The sequence below is a fragment of the Anopheles stephensi genome, unplaced genomic scaffold (genome assembly GCF_013141755.1).
Source record: "Anopheles stephensi strain Indian unplaced genomic scaffold, UCI_ANSTEP_V1.0 ucontig142, whole genome shotgun sequence".
Classification (NCBI taxonomy): domain Eukaryota; kingdom Metazoa; phylum Arthropoda; class Insecta; order Diptera; family Culicidae; genus Anopheles; species Anopheles stephensi.
This window is the reverse complement of record NW_023405061.1, coordinates 38,029-50,000: the sequence shown is the minus strand read 5'-3', so window position 1 is coordinate 50,000 and position 11,972 is coordinate 38,029.

Here is an 11,972-nt window from a genome sequence, read left to right as displayed (position 1 = left end):
CTTATCGCCGCTATCGCCGTCTCCGCCGCTTCCGCCGCCGCCTGTGGTGTGGTGCCTTTCGCCAAGACGACTAAATCGTCGGCGAAGCCCACCAGCTCCGTCCCCTGGGGCAACTCCAGTCGCAGCACGCCGTCATACATCACGTTCCACAGGGTGGGACCGAGAATCGATCCCTGTGGAACGCCCGCCGATGTTGATCGCCGCACCGGTCCCTCGCTGGTCTCGTACACTAGCTCTCGTTCTGAGAAATAACTCCTCAGAACTCTTTGAAGCGTTGCAGGGACACGCTTCTCCTGCAGAGCTAGTGCAATCGCCTGCCAACTCGCTGCGTTGAACGCGTTCCTGACATCCAATGCTGCCACCATCAGACATCTGGGATCCCGCGAGTTGGTGCGATGGAAGGACCGGGCTTGCTGGCCTAGTTCGACGACGCGCTGGATCGCCTGCACCGTTGATCTCCCACGACGAAAGCCATACTGGGATGGTGAGAGCAAGATGGCATTGCTCTCTTCCAGGTGGTCGTTGAGACGGTTGAGGATTAGCCTCTCGAACACCTTGGAAACCGCTCCCAGCATGAGCAGCGGGCGATACGAAGACGGGTCCCCAGCTGGCTTGCCTGGCTTGGCAATCAGCACCAACCGCGCCTTCTTCCATGGCCTCGGGAACTCGCCGCGCTGCAGAAGATCGCCGTAGACTCGCGCGAACACCTCCGGGTGCTGGCGCACTGCTTCCTTTAGCGCTGCATTTGGGATGCCGTCAAGTCCCGGAGCTTTTGACGACGCCATCCTCGTTGCGGCCATAATCACCTCCTCGCTGGTGATCGGTGATACATCCGCTTCGTCGTCCATCTCAATCGCTGGCCACTCGAACGGCGGATGTGTCGGGAATAGGGTGTCTACAATCGGCTGTAGAACTGCGCGATCAGTCTCAGGTGGTGTGCGACTGCGCAGTTTGGCCATCACCACCTTGTACTCCATCCCGAACACATCATCCTCCACGCTATCGATCAGCTCCTGCATGCATCGTTCCTTGCTGTGGAGGATTTCCTGCGCAAGCAGCCCGCGTTGCCGAAGAAGATCGGAAGATGCGACGGCTCGATCTTCAGGAGTGGTAGCCCGATGGCGTTGTCCCTCAGCGACTGCGCAGCACTCCCGCAACCGCTCGATCTCAGGCGTCCACCAGTACATCTTCGGCGAGACACGAAAGGTTGGCCCGGTGACTCGCTGCATGACCCCGTCACAAGCAGCAGTTAAGCCGACGAGCAGTTCGTCCGGAGTTGATGCGAGGCTGAAGCGGCTGTTTGAGAGCGCTATCTCAAAGCACTCGCGATCGAACTGTGCCGTCTTCCACCTCACTCCGGCGTGCCTTGCTAGGCCGCTGGTGTTGTGCAGCCCTCCTCGTCGCTGTAGCTGGTGTTGATGCTGCTGATGTCGTCCACTCTGGCTTGTTCGCCTACTTGGAATGGCTACGCTGAATGCGATGTACCTGTGGTCACTGCCAGAGTATTTGTTGACGATACTCCATTCACCCGGAACTGCGACGCTTGGCGAGGCAAAGCTCACGTCGATCACGCTTTCACGTGCGACTCCGTTGCCGGTGAACGTTGGCTCGCTTCCAAGGTTCAGCGTCAGCAGCCCGAGATGGTTGACCGTTCCCATCAGATTCTCGCCTCGCGATGTTGTGCGAGCGCTGCCCCATTCCTCGTTCCACGCATTAAAGTCGCCTGCTAGCACCGTTGCAGGATACCCGGCGAGCGCCATTTCTACTGCTTCCAAATAGTCGTCGAACTCCGCATTGCTGATGCTGGGCGGTGCGTAACAGCTGGCAAAGGCAACGCCCCCGATTGTTGCAACCACCAATCCCGAGGCTGCGCTTCCTCCAAGATGTTGAATGGGGTATTCGCCGGTTGCAACAATAGCCACGTTCTGCTGCTCGTCGATCGCCCATTTGATGTTGTCACGCGGAGGCCTGTACAGTTCGCTGGCGATGACAACATGCGCGCCAACCTCCTTCGCCGTCTGCAGCATAAGATCTTGAGCTGCACGGCTCCGCCCGAGATTGATCTGCAGGACTTTTAACGTCGGCAGGTCGGGTGACCTATCGAGTGCGGGCCCTTGCAAATCGCGCAACACGGCTCCTCCTGGCAATCCATCGCCAGATGGCTCGTCTTCCCGCATCGGATGCAGGCGTCCGATCGATCGATCGCGCTCTTGCACTTCGCCTGCACGTGGCCGAGTTCCAGGCAACGGAAGCATCGTTGCAGCCAATCCTGTCGTTGCTGCACGCGGCTGACAGGACTCGAGGTGTACATCACCTTGATGTGCTGTCCTGCCAGCTTCTCCGCCGCCTTCTCGGAGACTCGAACCCAGGCCATCTTCGTCGAGTCGTTCATCGTGATCAGGCGAACCTCCTTCTCGCTGATGGGTTCCCCCGAAAGGGCTGTCAGCGCTTCCGCCACCTCCTTCACCGCCGCTAAAGGGTCGATATGATCTACTCGAACCTCGACTTTGTTGGTGATAAGTCTGCAACCGAGTGATGGAGTTGTTTTATCGCAGAATGCCTTCACTGCGTTAAACACCTCCAACGAGTTTGCGGATTCCGGCAAGCTCATAACCAATCGCGAGCGTGATGTTCGCCGTCCAATTCCGAGCACCTCAGACAGATGGGCCAGTTCTGTCGCCGAGCGAATCATCCGGTAGGCCTCCAAGTAGGCTTGACCCTCGCCTGGCGTGACTTCGATGGCGTCGGGACGATGTTTTGGCTGCCGATTAGTCACGTTTGTTGGAGCCTGCGCCTGCTGCTGGTTTTTGGACGCCGGCTGTGCTGCTGCTGTTTTCTGCTGCTGTGGTGGCTGCTTACGAGCCGGGCGCCGGACAACTTGCGCCCACGAGCCACCGTTATCGCCGATCGCATCCTCTGCAGCAGTAAGGGTGGGGAAGTCGCTGGATGGCTGCTGGCTTCGCTCACCCGTCTGCCGTTTCTGCTGCTGCTGTTGTTGCTGCTGCTGCTGCTGCTGCTGCTGCTGCTGCTGCTGCTGCTGCTGCTGCTTCTGCTGCTGCTTCTGCTGCTGCTGCTGCTGCTGCTGCTGCTGCCGCTGCTTCTGCTGCTGCTGCTGTTGCTGTTTCGCCTGCTGCTGTTGCTGCTTCGCCTGCTGCTGCTGCTGCGACCCGGTGGCCGCCTGGCTGCGCTGTGCAACTGGTTGTAGTGGCGCGTCTGGAGAGGCATCTTGTTTGGCTGCAAGCTTCCGGATAAGCTCAGCCATCTCGCGAATTTCCTCCCGCAGTGCTTGCACTTCCTTCCAGTGCCGGCTGTCAGCTTCCTCCTTCGCCCGTTGAAGGTCCTTGATCATGTCAAGAAGCCCCTTGCGCTCATCCAGATTTGCCTGCAGCAACAACCGAGTGCTTATAAGCTCATCGGACATTATCGCGAGCGTGTTCTCCAGCGATGCCAACGACGCCATAACAGGCGCCGCCTCAGGAGCCTCAGGAGCTGGCTTGTTGCTGGAAGTCGCCTTCGTCGCCTTCGTCGTACTGCTCGATGCTGTGCTGCTGCGAGTAAGCAACACTTTCGGCTCAGCGGTGAGTTTTTTCGCGCCCTCCATCATGGTAGTGTCCACGGACACCGTCCGAGGACGCAGTAATCTGCTCATACCTCACTCCGACGCCCTCTGGTGGTGAGGGTTTCTGCCGCAATAATGGAGAACCCAAAACACGTTTTTCCGAGCGTAACTCCCCCAAATGGCTTCCAATTGTCTCGAACCCAACGGCGATTTGGTGTGTGATGATGTTGTGCACAATCTTCCAGAAGAACTCGACGCTCGTTTCCCCCTCCTTCTTCCAGAAAAACAGGAAAAACCGTTTCAGACGTGGTTTTTCCGCTCTGGGGGGGTGGTAGGTGGAAGTAGGGGGGCGGGATGGTGTTCCCCGCAATCCTCGTCTCAGGCTGCGTCGATAGAGGGGTCGCGTTGGGGGGTGCGGTCGGAAAATTGGGAAAACCCAGAAAACGCTTTTCCGGGCGTAACTCCCCCAAATGACGTCCAATCGTCTCGGACCCAACGGCGATTTGGTGTGTAATGATGTTGTGCACAACCTTGCCGAAGAACCCGACGCTCGTTTCCCCCTCCTTCTGCCAGAAAAACAGAAAAAAACCGTTTTAGACGCGGTTTTTCCGCTCTGGGGGGGTGGTGGGTGGAGGTAGGGGGGCGGGATGGTGTTCCCCGCCATCCTCGTCTCAGGCTGCGTCGAAAGAGGGGTCGCGTTGGGGGGTGCGGTCGGAAAATTGGGAAAACCCAAAAAACGCTTTTCCGGGCGTAACTCCCCCAAATGACGTCCAGTCGTCTCGGACCCAACGGCGATTTGGTGTGTAATGATGTTGTGCACAACCTTGCCGAAGAACTCGACGCTCGTGTCCCCCTCCTTCTGCCAGAAAAACAGAAAAAACCGTTTAAGACGCGGTTTTTCCGCTCTGGGGGGGTGGTGGGTGGAGGTAGGGGGGCGGGATGGTGTTCCCCGCAATCCTCGTCTCAGGCTGCGTCGAAAGAGGGGTCGCGTTGGGGGGTGCGGTCGGAAAATTGGGAAAACCCAAAAAACGCTTTTCCGGGCGTAACTCCCCCAAATGACGTCCAATCGTCTCGGACCCAACGGCGATTTGGCGTGTGATGGTGTTGTCCACAACCTTGCCGAAGAACCCGACGCTCGTTTCCCCCTCCTTCTGCCAGAAAAACAGAAAAAACCGTTTTAGACGCGGTTTTTCCGCTCTGGGGGGGTGGTGGGTGGAGGTAGGGGGGCGGGATGATGTTCAGATGCTTCCTCTCTGCAAGCCGCGTCGATCGATACCCCACTCGGTGGGGTGCGGCGTATGATTCGGCGACGGGGGGGGCCCGGAAAAACGCTATTTTCCAGGGGGGGTGGGGGAAAACCCTTGCGGGGGGGTATTCTTCGAGGTAAACGGACACCCCTCCCCGAACAAACCCCTATCGGGAGACGCCTGGTTTTCCCGCTACGCCCGGAAAACTCTTCTGCTGCACACTTTTCCGGCTGGAACGCCCCCTGGTGGTGGAAAACTGGTTGGGTTTTTGCGGGGGTGGGTGGGGGGCACCCGCCCGAACAATCCGTCCGAAGACCCCGATCGTCTATCTCCCCTCCTTCCCCGGGAAAACTCGGAAAAACCGTCTCCGGGGGGGGTTTATCCGCTCTGGGGGGCTGGTGGTGGGTGGTGGGGGGGCGGGGTGGCCACTTCCGAACTCCCCTCTTCGAGACGCGTCGATGGAGGGGTCGCACGCCTGGATCGGTGGACTGACCACCTGGTACACCAAGGGGGGGCAGAAAAGGCCCGCCGGGAACTCCAGGAAATCAGGGCGGACAACCCGTTCGAACGCCGGGTGCCGGGTGTTCCGTCCGGAAGATTTTGAAATTCCAACCTCACTTTTAACCGACGCCAAAATTTCACACACACGCCGCCATTTTCGCGACACCGAAAACCGCGTGCTTTTTTGGGTGGAAATTTCCCCCGCCTATAACTCCGCGAGTTTTCCACGGATCCGCCTGGAATTTTCACAGCTTGTTCGCCTCCGGAAAACGCACAAACCACTATATGGCAGCTCTCTGCCAGCACTTATAGTTTGAGAGTTATAATCACTCAAAGTTTTGCACTTTAAACGTCCACAAAATGGCGTACTCCATGAAATCGTTAGTTCTGTCTTCACTGTTTGGTGCGTCTCAATAGCGCGCTTCTTTTGATACGTCACTTAAACAAATCGGTCCACTAATACGCGAGTTATTCCCGGAAAACCGTTCCCCGAAAAACTCCCCCAGTTTTCCGAATTTTCCGGAAAAATTCGGAGGGGGGGTTCAGGATGGCAATCGGGGGCCGGACACAAAAATCCACTGTCCTAACTACCGAATTTCCCGAGTTTTCACCACTTCACTTTTCCCTCGCGGAGCACAGCGTGGATGCGTCTGCACTGTTCGGCTGCTCGATCGCCACTACAGGGATAACTGGCTTGTGGTCGCCAAGCGTTCATAGCGACGTGACTTTTTGATCCTTCGATGTCGGCTCTTCCTATCATTGTGAAGCAAAATTCCCCAAGCGTAGGATTGTTCACCCTTTCAAGGGAACGTGAGCTGGGTTTAGACCGTCGTGAGACAGGTTAGTTTTACCCTACTGGTGTGTGCTAATACGTGCTATCGTAACGGAACTCCTGTGCAGTACGAGAGGAACCACAGGTACGGACCACTGGCTCAATACTAGTTCGACCGGACTTTGGTATGACGCTACGTCCGCTGGATTATGCCTGAACGCCTCTAAGGTCGTAACCAATCCGAGCTGATAGCGCTTCAAAACCTAATGGGCAATCGGAAGCTAGCGGGCCTAACAACCCTCCGAGATCCGCTGGAACTGCCTCTGCAGCCTGGCGCCTCATCCCCGCTTCATAGACTGGGCCGCATCGCGCGGGGTCGCACTGCACGTGTTAGTACCTGACCATAGGGAACGCCGGTGGCCGCCGACCTCGCCGACCGTGGACTTGACTAGTTTCGATGCCCACCGACCGCCCGCAAACGACGGGACTTCAGGCTAGGAGTTTCAAGTTGTAGAGATGCGTTCGCATCGATCCTCTCAGGCGACCTACGCCTGGTGGTGTTATGGTGGACGCAAGGCACGTCCTGGCCCGGTAGTATGTACAAGAAAATGTACAAGTCCGGGAATACGGGGTGCATCGTATGTAACGTTCGATGTACATATAAAGCCTGGTAGGTGTTGGGATTATATCTGCAACACGGGCATTATCGAAAGATGGTTAAGTGGAGTCACCCAATGGGTGCCGTGCGTTATAAGGTACGTAATGCACAGTAGAGATACATTGTCGGGAGGTGGAACCCGCAAAATGTACAAGTCCGGGAATACGGGGTGCATCGTATGTAACGTTCGATGTACATATAAAGCGTGGTAGGTGTTGGGATTATATCTGCAACACGGGCATTATCGAAAGATGGTTAAGTGGAGTCACCCAATGGGTGCCGTGCGTTATAAGGTACGTAATGCACAGTAGAGATACATTGTCGGGAGGTGGAACCCGAAAAATGTACAAGTCCGGGAATACGGGGTGCATCGTATGTAACGTTCGATGTACATATAAAGCCTGGTAGGTGTTGGGATTATATCTGCAACACGGGCATTATCGAAAGATGGTTAAGTGGAGTCACCCAATGGGTGCCGTGCGTTATAAGGTACGTAATGCACAGTAGAGATACATTGTCGGGAGGTGGAACCCGCAAAATGTACAAGTCCAGGAATACGGGGTGCATCGTATGTAACGTTCGATGTACATATAAAGCCTGGTAGGTGTTGGGATTATATCTGCAACACGGGCATTATCGAAAGATGGGTAAGTGGAGTCACCCAATGGGTGCCGTGCGTTATCAGGTACGTAATGCACAGTAGAGATACATTGTCGGGAGGTGGAACCCGAAAAATGTACAAGTCCGGGAATACGGGGTGCATCGTATGTAACGTTCGATGTACATATAAAGCCTGGAAGGTGTTGGGATTATATCTGCAACACGGGCATTATCGAAAGATGGTTAAGTGGAGTCACCCAATGGGTGCCGTGCGTTATAAGGTACGTAATGCACAGTAGAGATACATTGTCGGGAGGTGGAACCCGCAAAATGTACAAGTCCGGGAATACGGGGTGCATCGTATGTAACGTTCGATGTACATATAAAGCCTGGAAGGTGTTGGGATTATATCTGCAACACGGGCATTATCGAAAGATGGTTAAGTGGAGTCACCCAATGGGTGCCGTGCGTTATAAGGTACGTAATGCACAGTACAGATACATTGTCGGGAGGTGGAACCCGAAAAATGTACAAGTCCGGGAATACGGGGTGCATCGTATGTAACGTTCGATGTACATATAAAGCCTGGTAGGTGTTGGGATTATATCTGCAACACGGGCATTATCGAAAGATGGTTAAGTGGAGTCACCCAATGGGTGCCGTGCGTTATAAGGTACGTAATGCACAGTAGAGATACATTGTCGGGAGGTGGAACCCGAAAAATGTACAAGTCCGGGAATACGGGGTGCATCGTATGTAACGTTCGATGTACATATAAAGCCTGGTAGGTGTTGGGATTATATCTGCAACACGGGCATTATCGAAAGATGGTTAAGTGGAGTCACCCAATGGGTGCCGTGCGTTATAAGGTACGTAATGCACAGTAGAGATACATTGTCGGGAGGTGGAACCCGCAAAATGTACAAGTCCAGGAATACGGGGTGCATCGTATGTAACGTTCGATGTACATATAAAGCCTGGTAGGTGTTGGGATTATATCTGCAACACGGGCATTATCGAAAGATGGTTAAGTGGAGTCACCCAATGGGTGCCGTGCGTTATCAGGTACGTAATGCACAGTAGAGATACATTGTCGGGAGGTGGAACCCGAAAAATGTACAAGTCCGGGAATACGGAAAAGTTCCCCATGAAAGGCTGGGGATACAATTATTGATACAAATAATGTGCCTAAGGGTACATTTATTTTTCTAAGTCCCAGAAATCCGTCACTGAACATCACGACTTACAAACACATCTTCCCCCGGTCCTCCCATATACGGCACGGGGACAAGTATGAAGAATGAAAATCATGTGTGTATGGAACATATAATGTGCCTGAGAGCACATTTTTTTTCTAAGTCCCAGAAATCCGTCACTGAACATCACGACTTACGAAGACATGTTCCCCCGGTCCTCCCATATACGGCACGGGGACAAGTATGAAGAATGAAAATCATGTGTGTATGAAACATATAATGTGCCTGAGAGCACATTTTTTTTCTAAGTCCCAGAAATCCGTCACTGAACATCACGACTTACGAAGACATGTTCCCCCGGTCCTCCCATGTACGGCACGGGGACAAGTATGAAGAATGAAAATCATGTGTGTATGAAACATATAATGTGCCTGAGAGCACATTTTTTTTCTAAGTCCCAGAAATCCGTCACTGAACATCACGACTTACGAAGACATGTTCCCCCGGTCCTCCCATATACGGCACCGGGACAAGTATGAAGTATGAAAATTTTTGGTCACAGCGTGAAATCCCTCTAATGATCATGAAAATAGCATCGGATCACTTATCTGACCATAAAAAGTGAACCAAAACCCTATTTGGACAAACTTTTTGGTCCTATGAAAAATTCACTTTTCATATATGTCATGGTCGAAAATTTTCTAAGTCCCAAAAAATCACTTATTCTCGAATATCTCGAAAACTACGTATCGGACAGGGGTCAACCAAGGTGTTTTAGAAAGGTCTTTACAAGCTCTATTTAATGAGCCATAGCGACTTTCAAGTGATTTTTTGACACTTTTTCGCATATCGGCATCCTTGGTTCCCATACTGGCCATAGGCCATAGGGCACCGAACGGCCAACTTTTGGTCCGGGGGTGAAATTTTTTTTTCACGAGATTTTGATGAAAATGGCTTCGGAACGCGTTTCTAATAATGAAAAGTGAAACCAAACAGTATTTGCGAAGAAAAAATTGTCCTATGAAAAAATCACTTTTTCTTAGGGTACGGGTCAAAAATTTTCTAAGTCCCAAAAAATCACTTATTCTCGAATATCTCGAAAACTACGTATCGGACAGGGGTCAACCAAGGTGTTTTAGAAAGGTCTTTACAAGCTCTATTTAATGAGCCATAGCGACTTTCAAGTGATTTTTTGACACTTTTTCGCATATCGGCATCCTTGGTTCCCATACTGGCCATAGGCCATAGGGCACCGAACGGCCAACTTTTGGTCCGGGGGTGAAATTTTTTTTTCACGAGATTTTGATGAAAATGGCTTCGGAACGCGTTTCTAATAATGAAAAGTGAAACCAAACAGTATTTGCGAAGAAAAAATTGTCCTATGAAAAAATCACTTTTTCTTAGGGTACGGGTCAAAAATTTTCTAAGTCCCAAAAAATCACTTATTCTCGAATATCTCGAAAACTACGTATCGGACAGGGGTCAACCAAGGTGTTTTAGAAAGGTCTTTACAAGCTCTATTTAATGAGCCATAGCGACTTTCAAGTGATTTTTTGACACTTTTTCGCATATCGGCATCCTTGGTTCCCATACTGGCCATAGGCCATAGGGCACCGAACGGCCAACTTTTGGTCCGGGGGTGAAATTTTTTTTTCACGAGATTTTGATGAAAATGGCTTCGGAACGCGTTTCTAATAATGAAAAGTGAAACCAAACAGTATTTGCGAAGAAAAAATTGTCCTATGAAAAAATCACTTTTTCTTAGGGTACGGGTCAAAAATTTTCTAAGTCCCAAAAAATCACATTTTCTCGAATATCTCGAAAACTACTTATCGGACAGGGGTCAACCAAGGTGTTTTAGAAAGGTCTCAACAAGCTCTAAATAATGGGCCATAGCGACTTTTTAGTGATTTTTTGACAAATTTTGTCATATCGGCATCCCGAGTTCCCATACTGGCCATAGGCCATGGGGCCCCGAACGAAAAAATTTTGGTCCGAGGGTCAAAATTTTTTTTCTCATAAATTTGTTCAAAACGCCGTCGGAACGCGCCTTAGATCATGAAAAGTGAAAAGAAACAGTATTTTGCAAAAGTTGGGGTTGCCTATGACTTACATGGCCACGTCCTAGGTCCGAGTTCCCGAGGTCGTGTTCTTCAGTGGCGGAAAAAAATGGCCACTTGTGGGAGATGCAAAATGTTCATTTTGTATTATAGGGGACACACTATCGAAGCGAAAATTTCAGAAATGGCCTAAAACGTGAAGAAATGATGGGGTATGTACGAAAAGAAGGTTTTTATGGTCAAACGGTGAAAATTTTTTTTTAATGAAAAATTTTGGTCTCCCACCGTTCATGAATTTCTAGGACCAAAAATCGAAAAATTTGAAAACTTCACGATCGAAAGGGAAACGCATATGTGGTGTTCCTAGGTGTGTACGGTGTACGAAAAACGGGTTCACGATGAGATATCAGGCAAATAAGTGGACCTAAAGTGAGTTATACGGGTAAGACGAGGTGTCCAAAGACCGAAATAGGGGTACCAACTGAGAACGAAATGAAGGTCCCCGAAGTCGCCATACAAGTTATAGGAGGTGTCCAAAGTACGAAAAGAGTTCCATATTCGGCTGTTCCTACTATATGGTTCCCTGATTGCTGCTCCAAGGAGTAGTGAGGAAGTGTCCAAAGGTCTGTTGGGGGTATCGAGGTGATACCCTCGACGGACAATATGCACGAAAAGTGGTTCGATGATCTATCCTGTAGGTCGTACGGCAGCCATACCCGGCTGGAAGTACCGCGGTAATTCCGCAATAAAACGTTCGCCAGACGAACAAACAAATTGAATTAGCTCATCGTAGTGTACGGAAACGAAACGAAAATGTAAGGTGATTAGGGATCCGGGAGCAATCTCGCGATCCCATGGTTCGGTGTAAGAAATGATACGAAGTGTTCATAAGTCTCCTCTGGAGGCAGAACCATCGTAGCAAAGTTCGGGAACCCAAGGGTCACAAAAACTCGTAGGACGATATCCACGAATAATCGGGGACTTGTGGGGACTACCGTGCCCTGACAAGTCAACTACACCTTAACTGGTGATGGTCGTCCTACGGGGACCTGCGGGGAACAAAAGGGTCACAAAAACTCGTAGGACAATATCTCCGAATAATCGGGGACTTGTGGGGACCACCGTGCCCTGACAAGTCAACTACACCTTAACTGGTGATGGTTGTCCTACGGGGACCTGCCGGGAACCCAAGGGTCACAAAAACTCGTAGGACGATATCCACGAATAATCGGGGACTTGTGGGGACTACCGTGCCCTGACAAGTCAACTACACCTTAACTGGTGATGGTCGTCCTACGGGGACCTGCGGGGAGCAAAAGGAGTCAGAAACAATCGTAGGACGATATCCACGAATAATCGGGGACTTGTGGGGACTACCG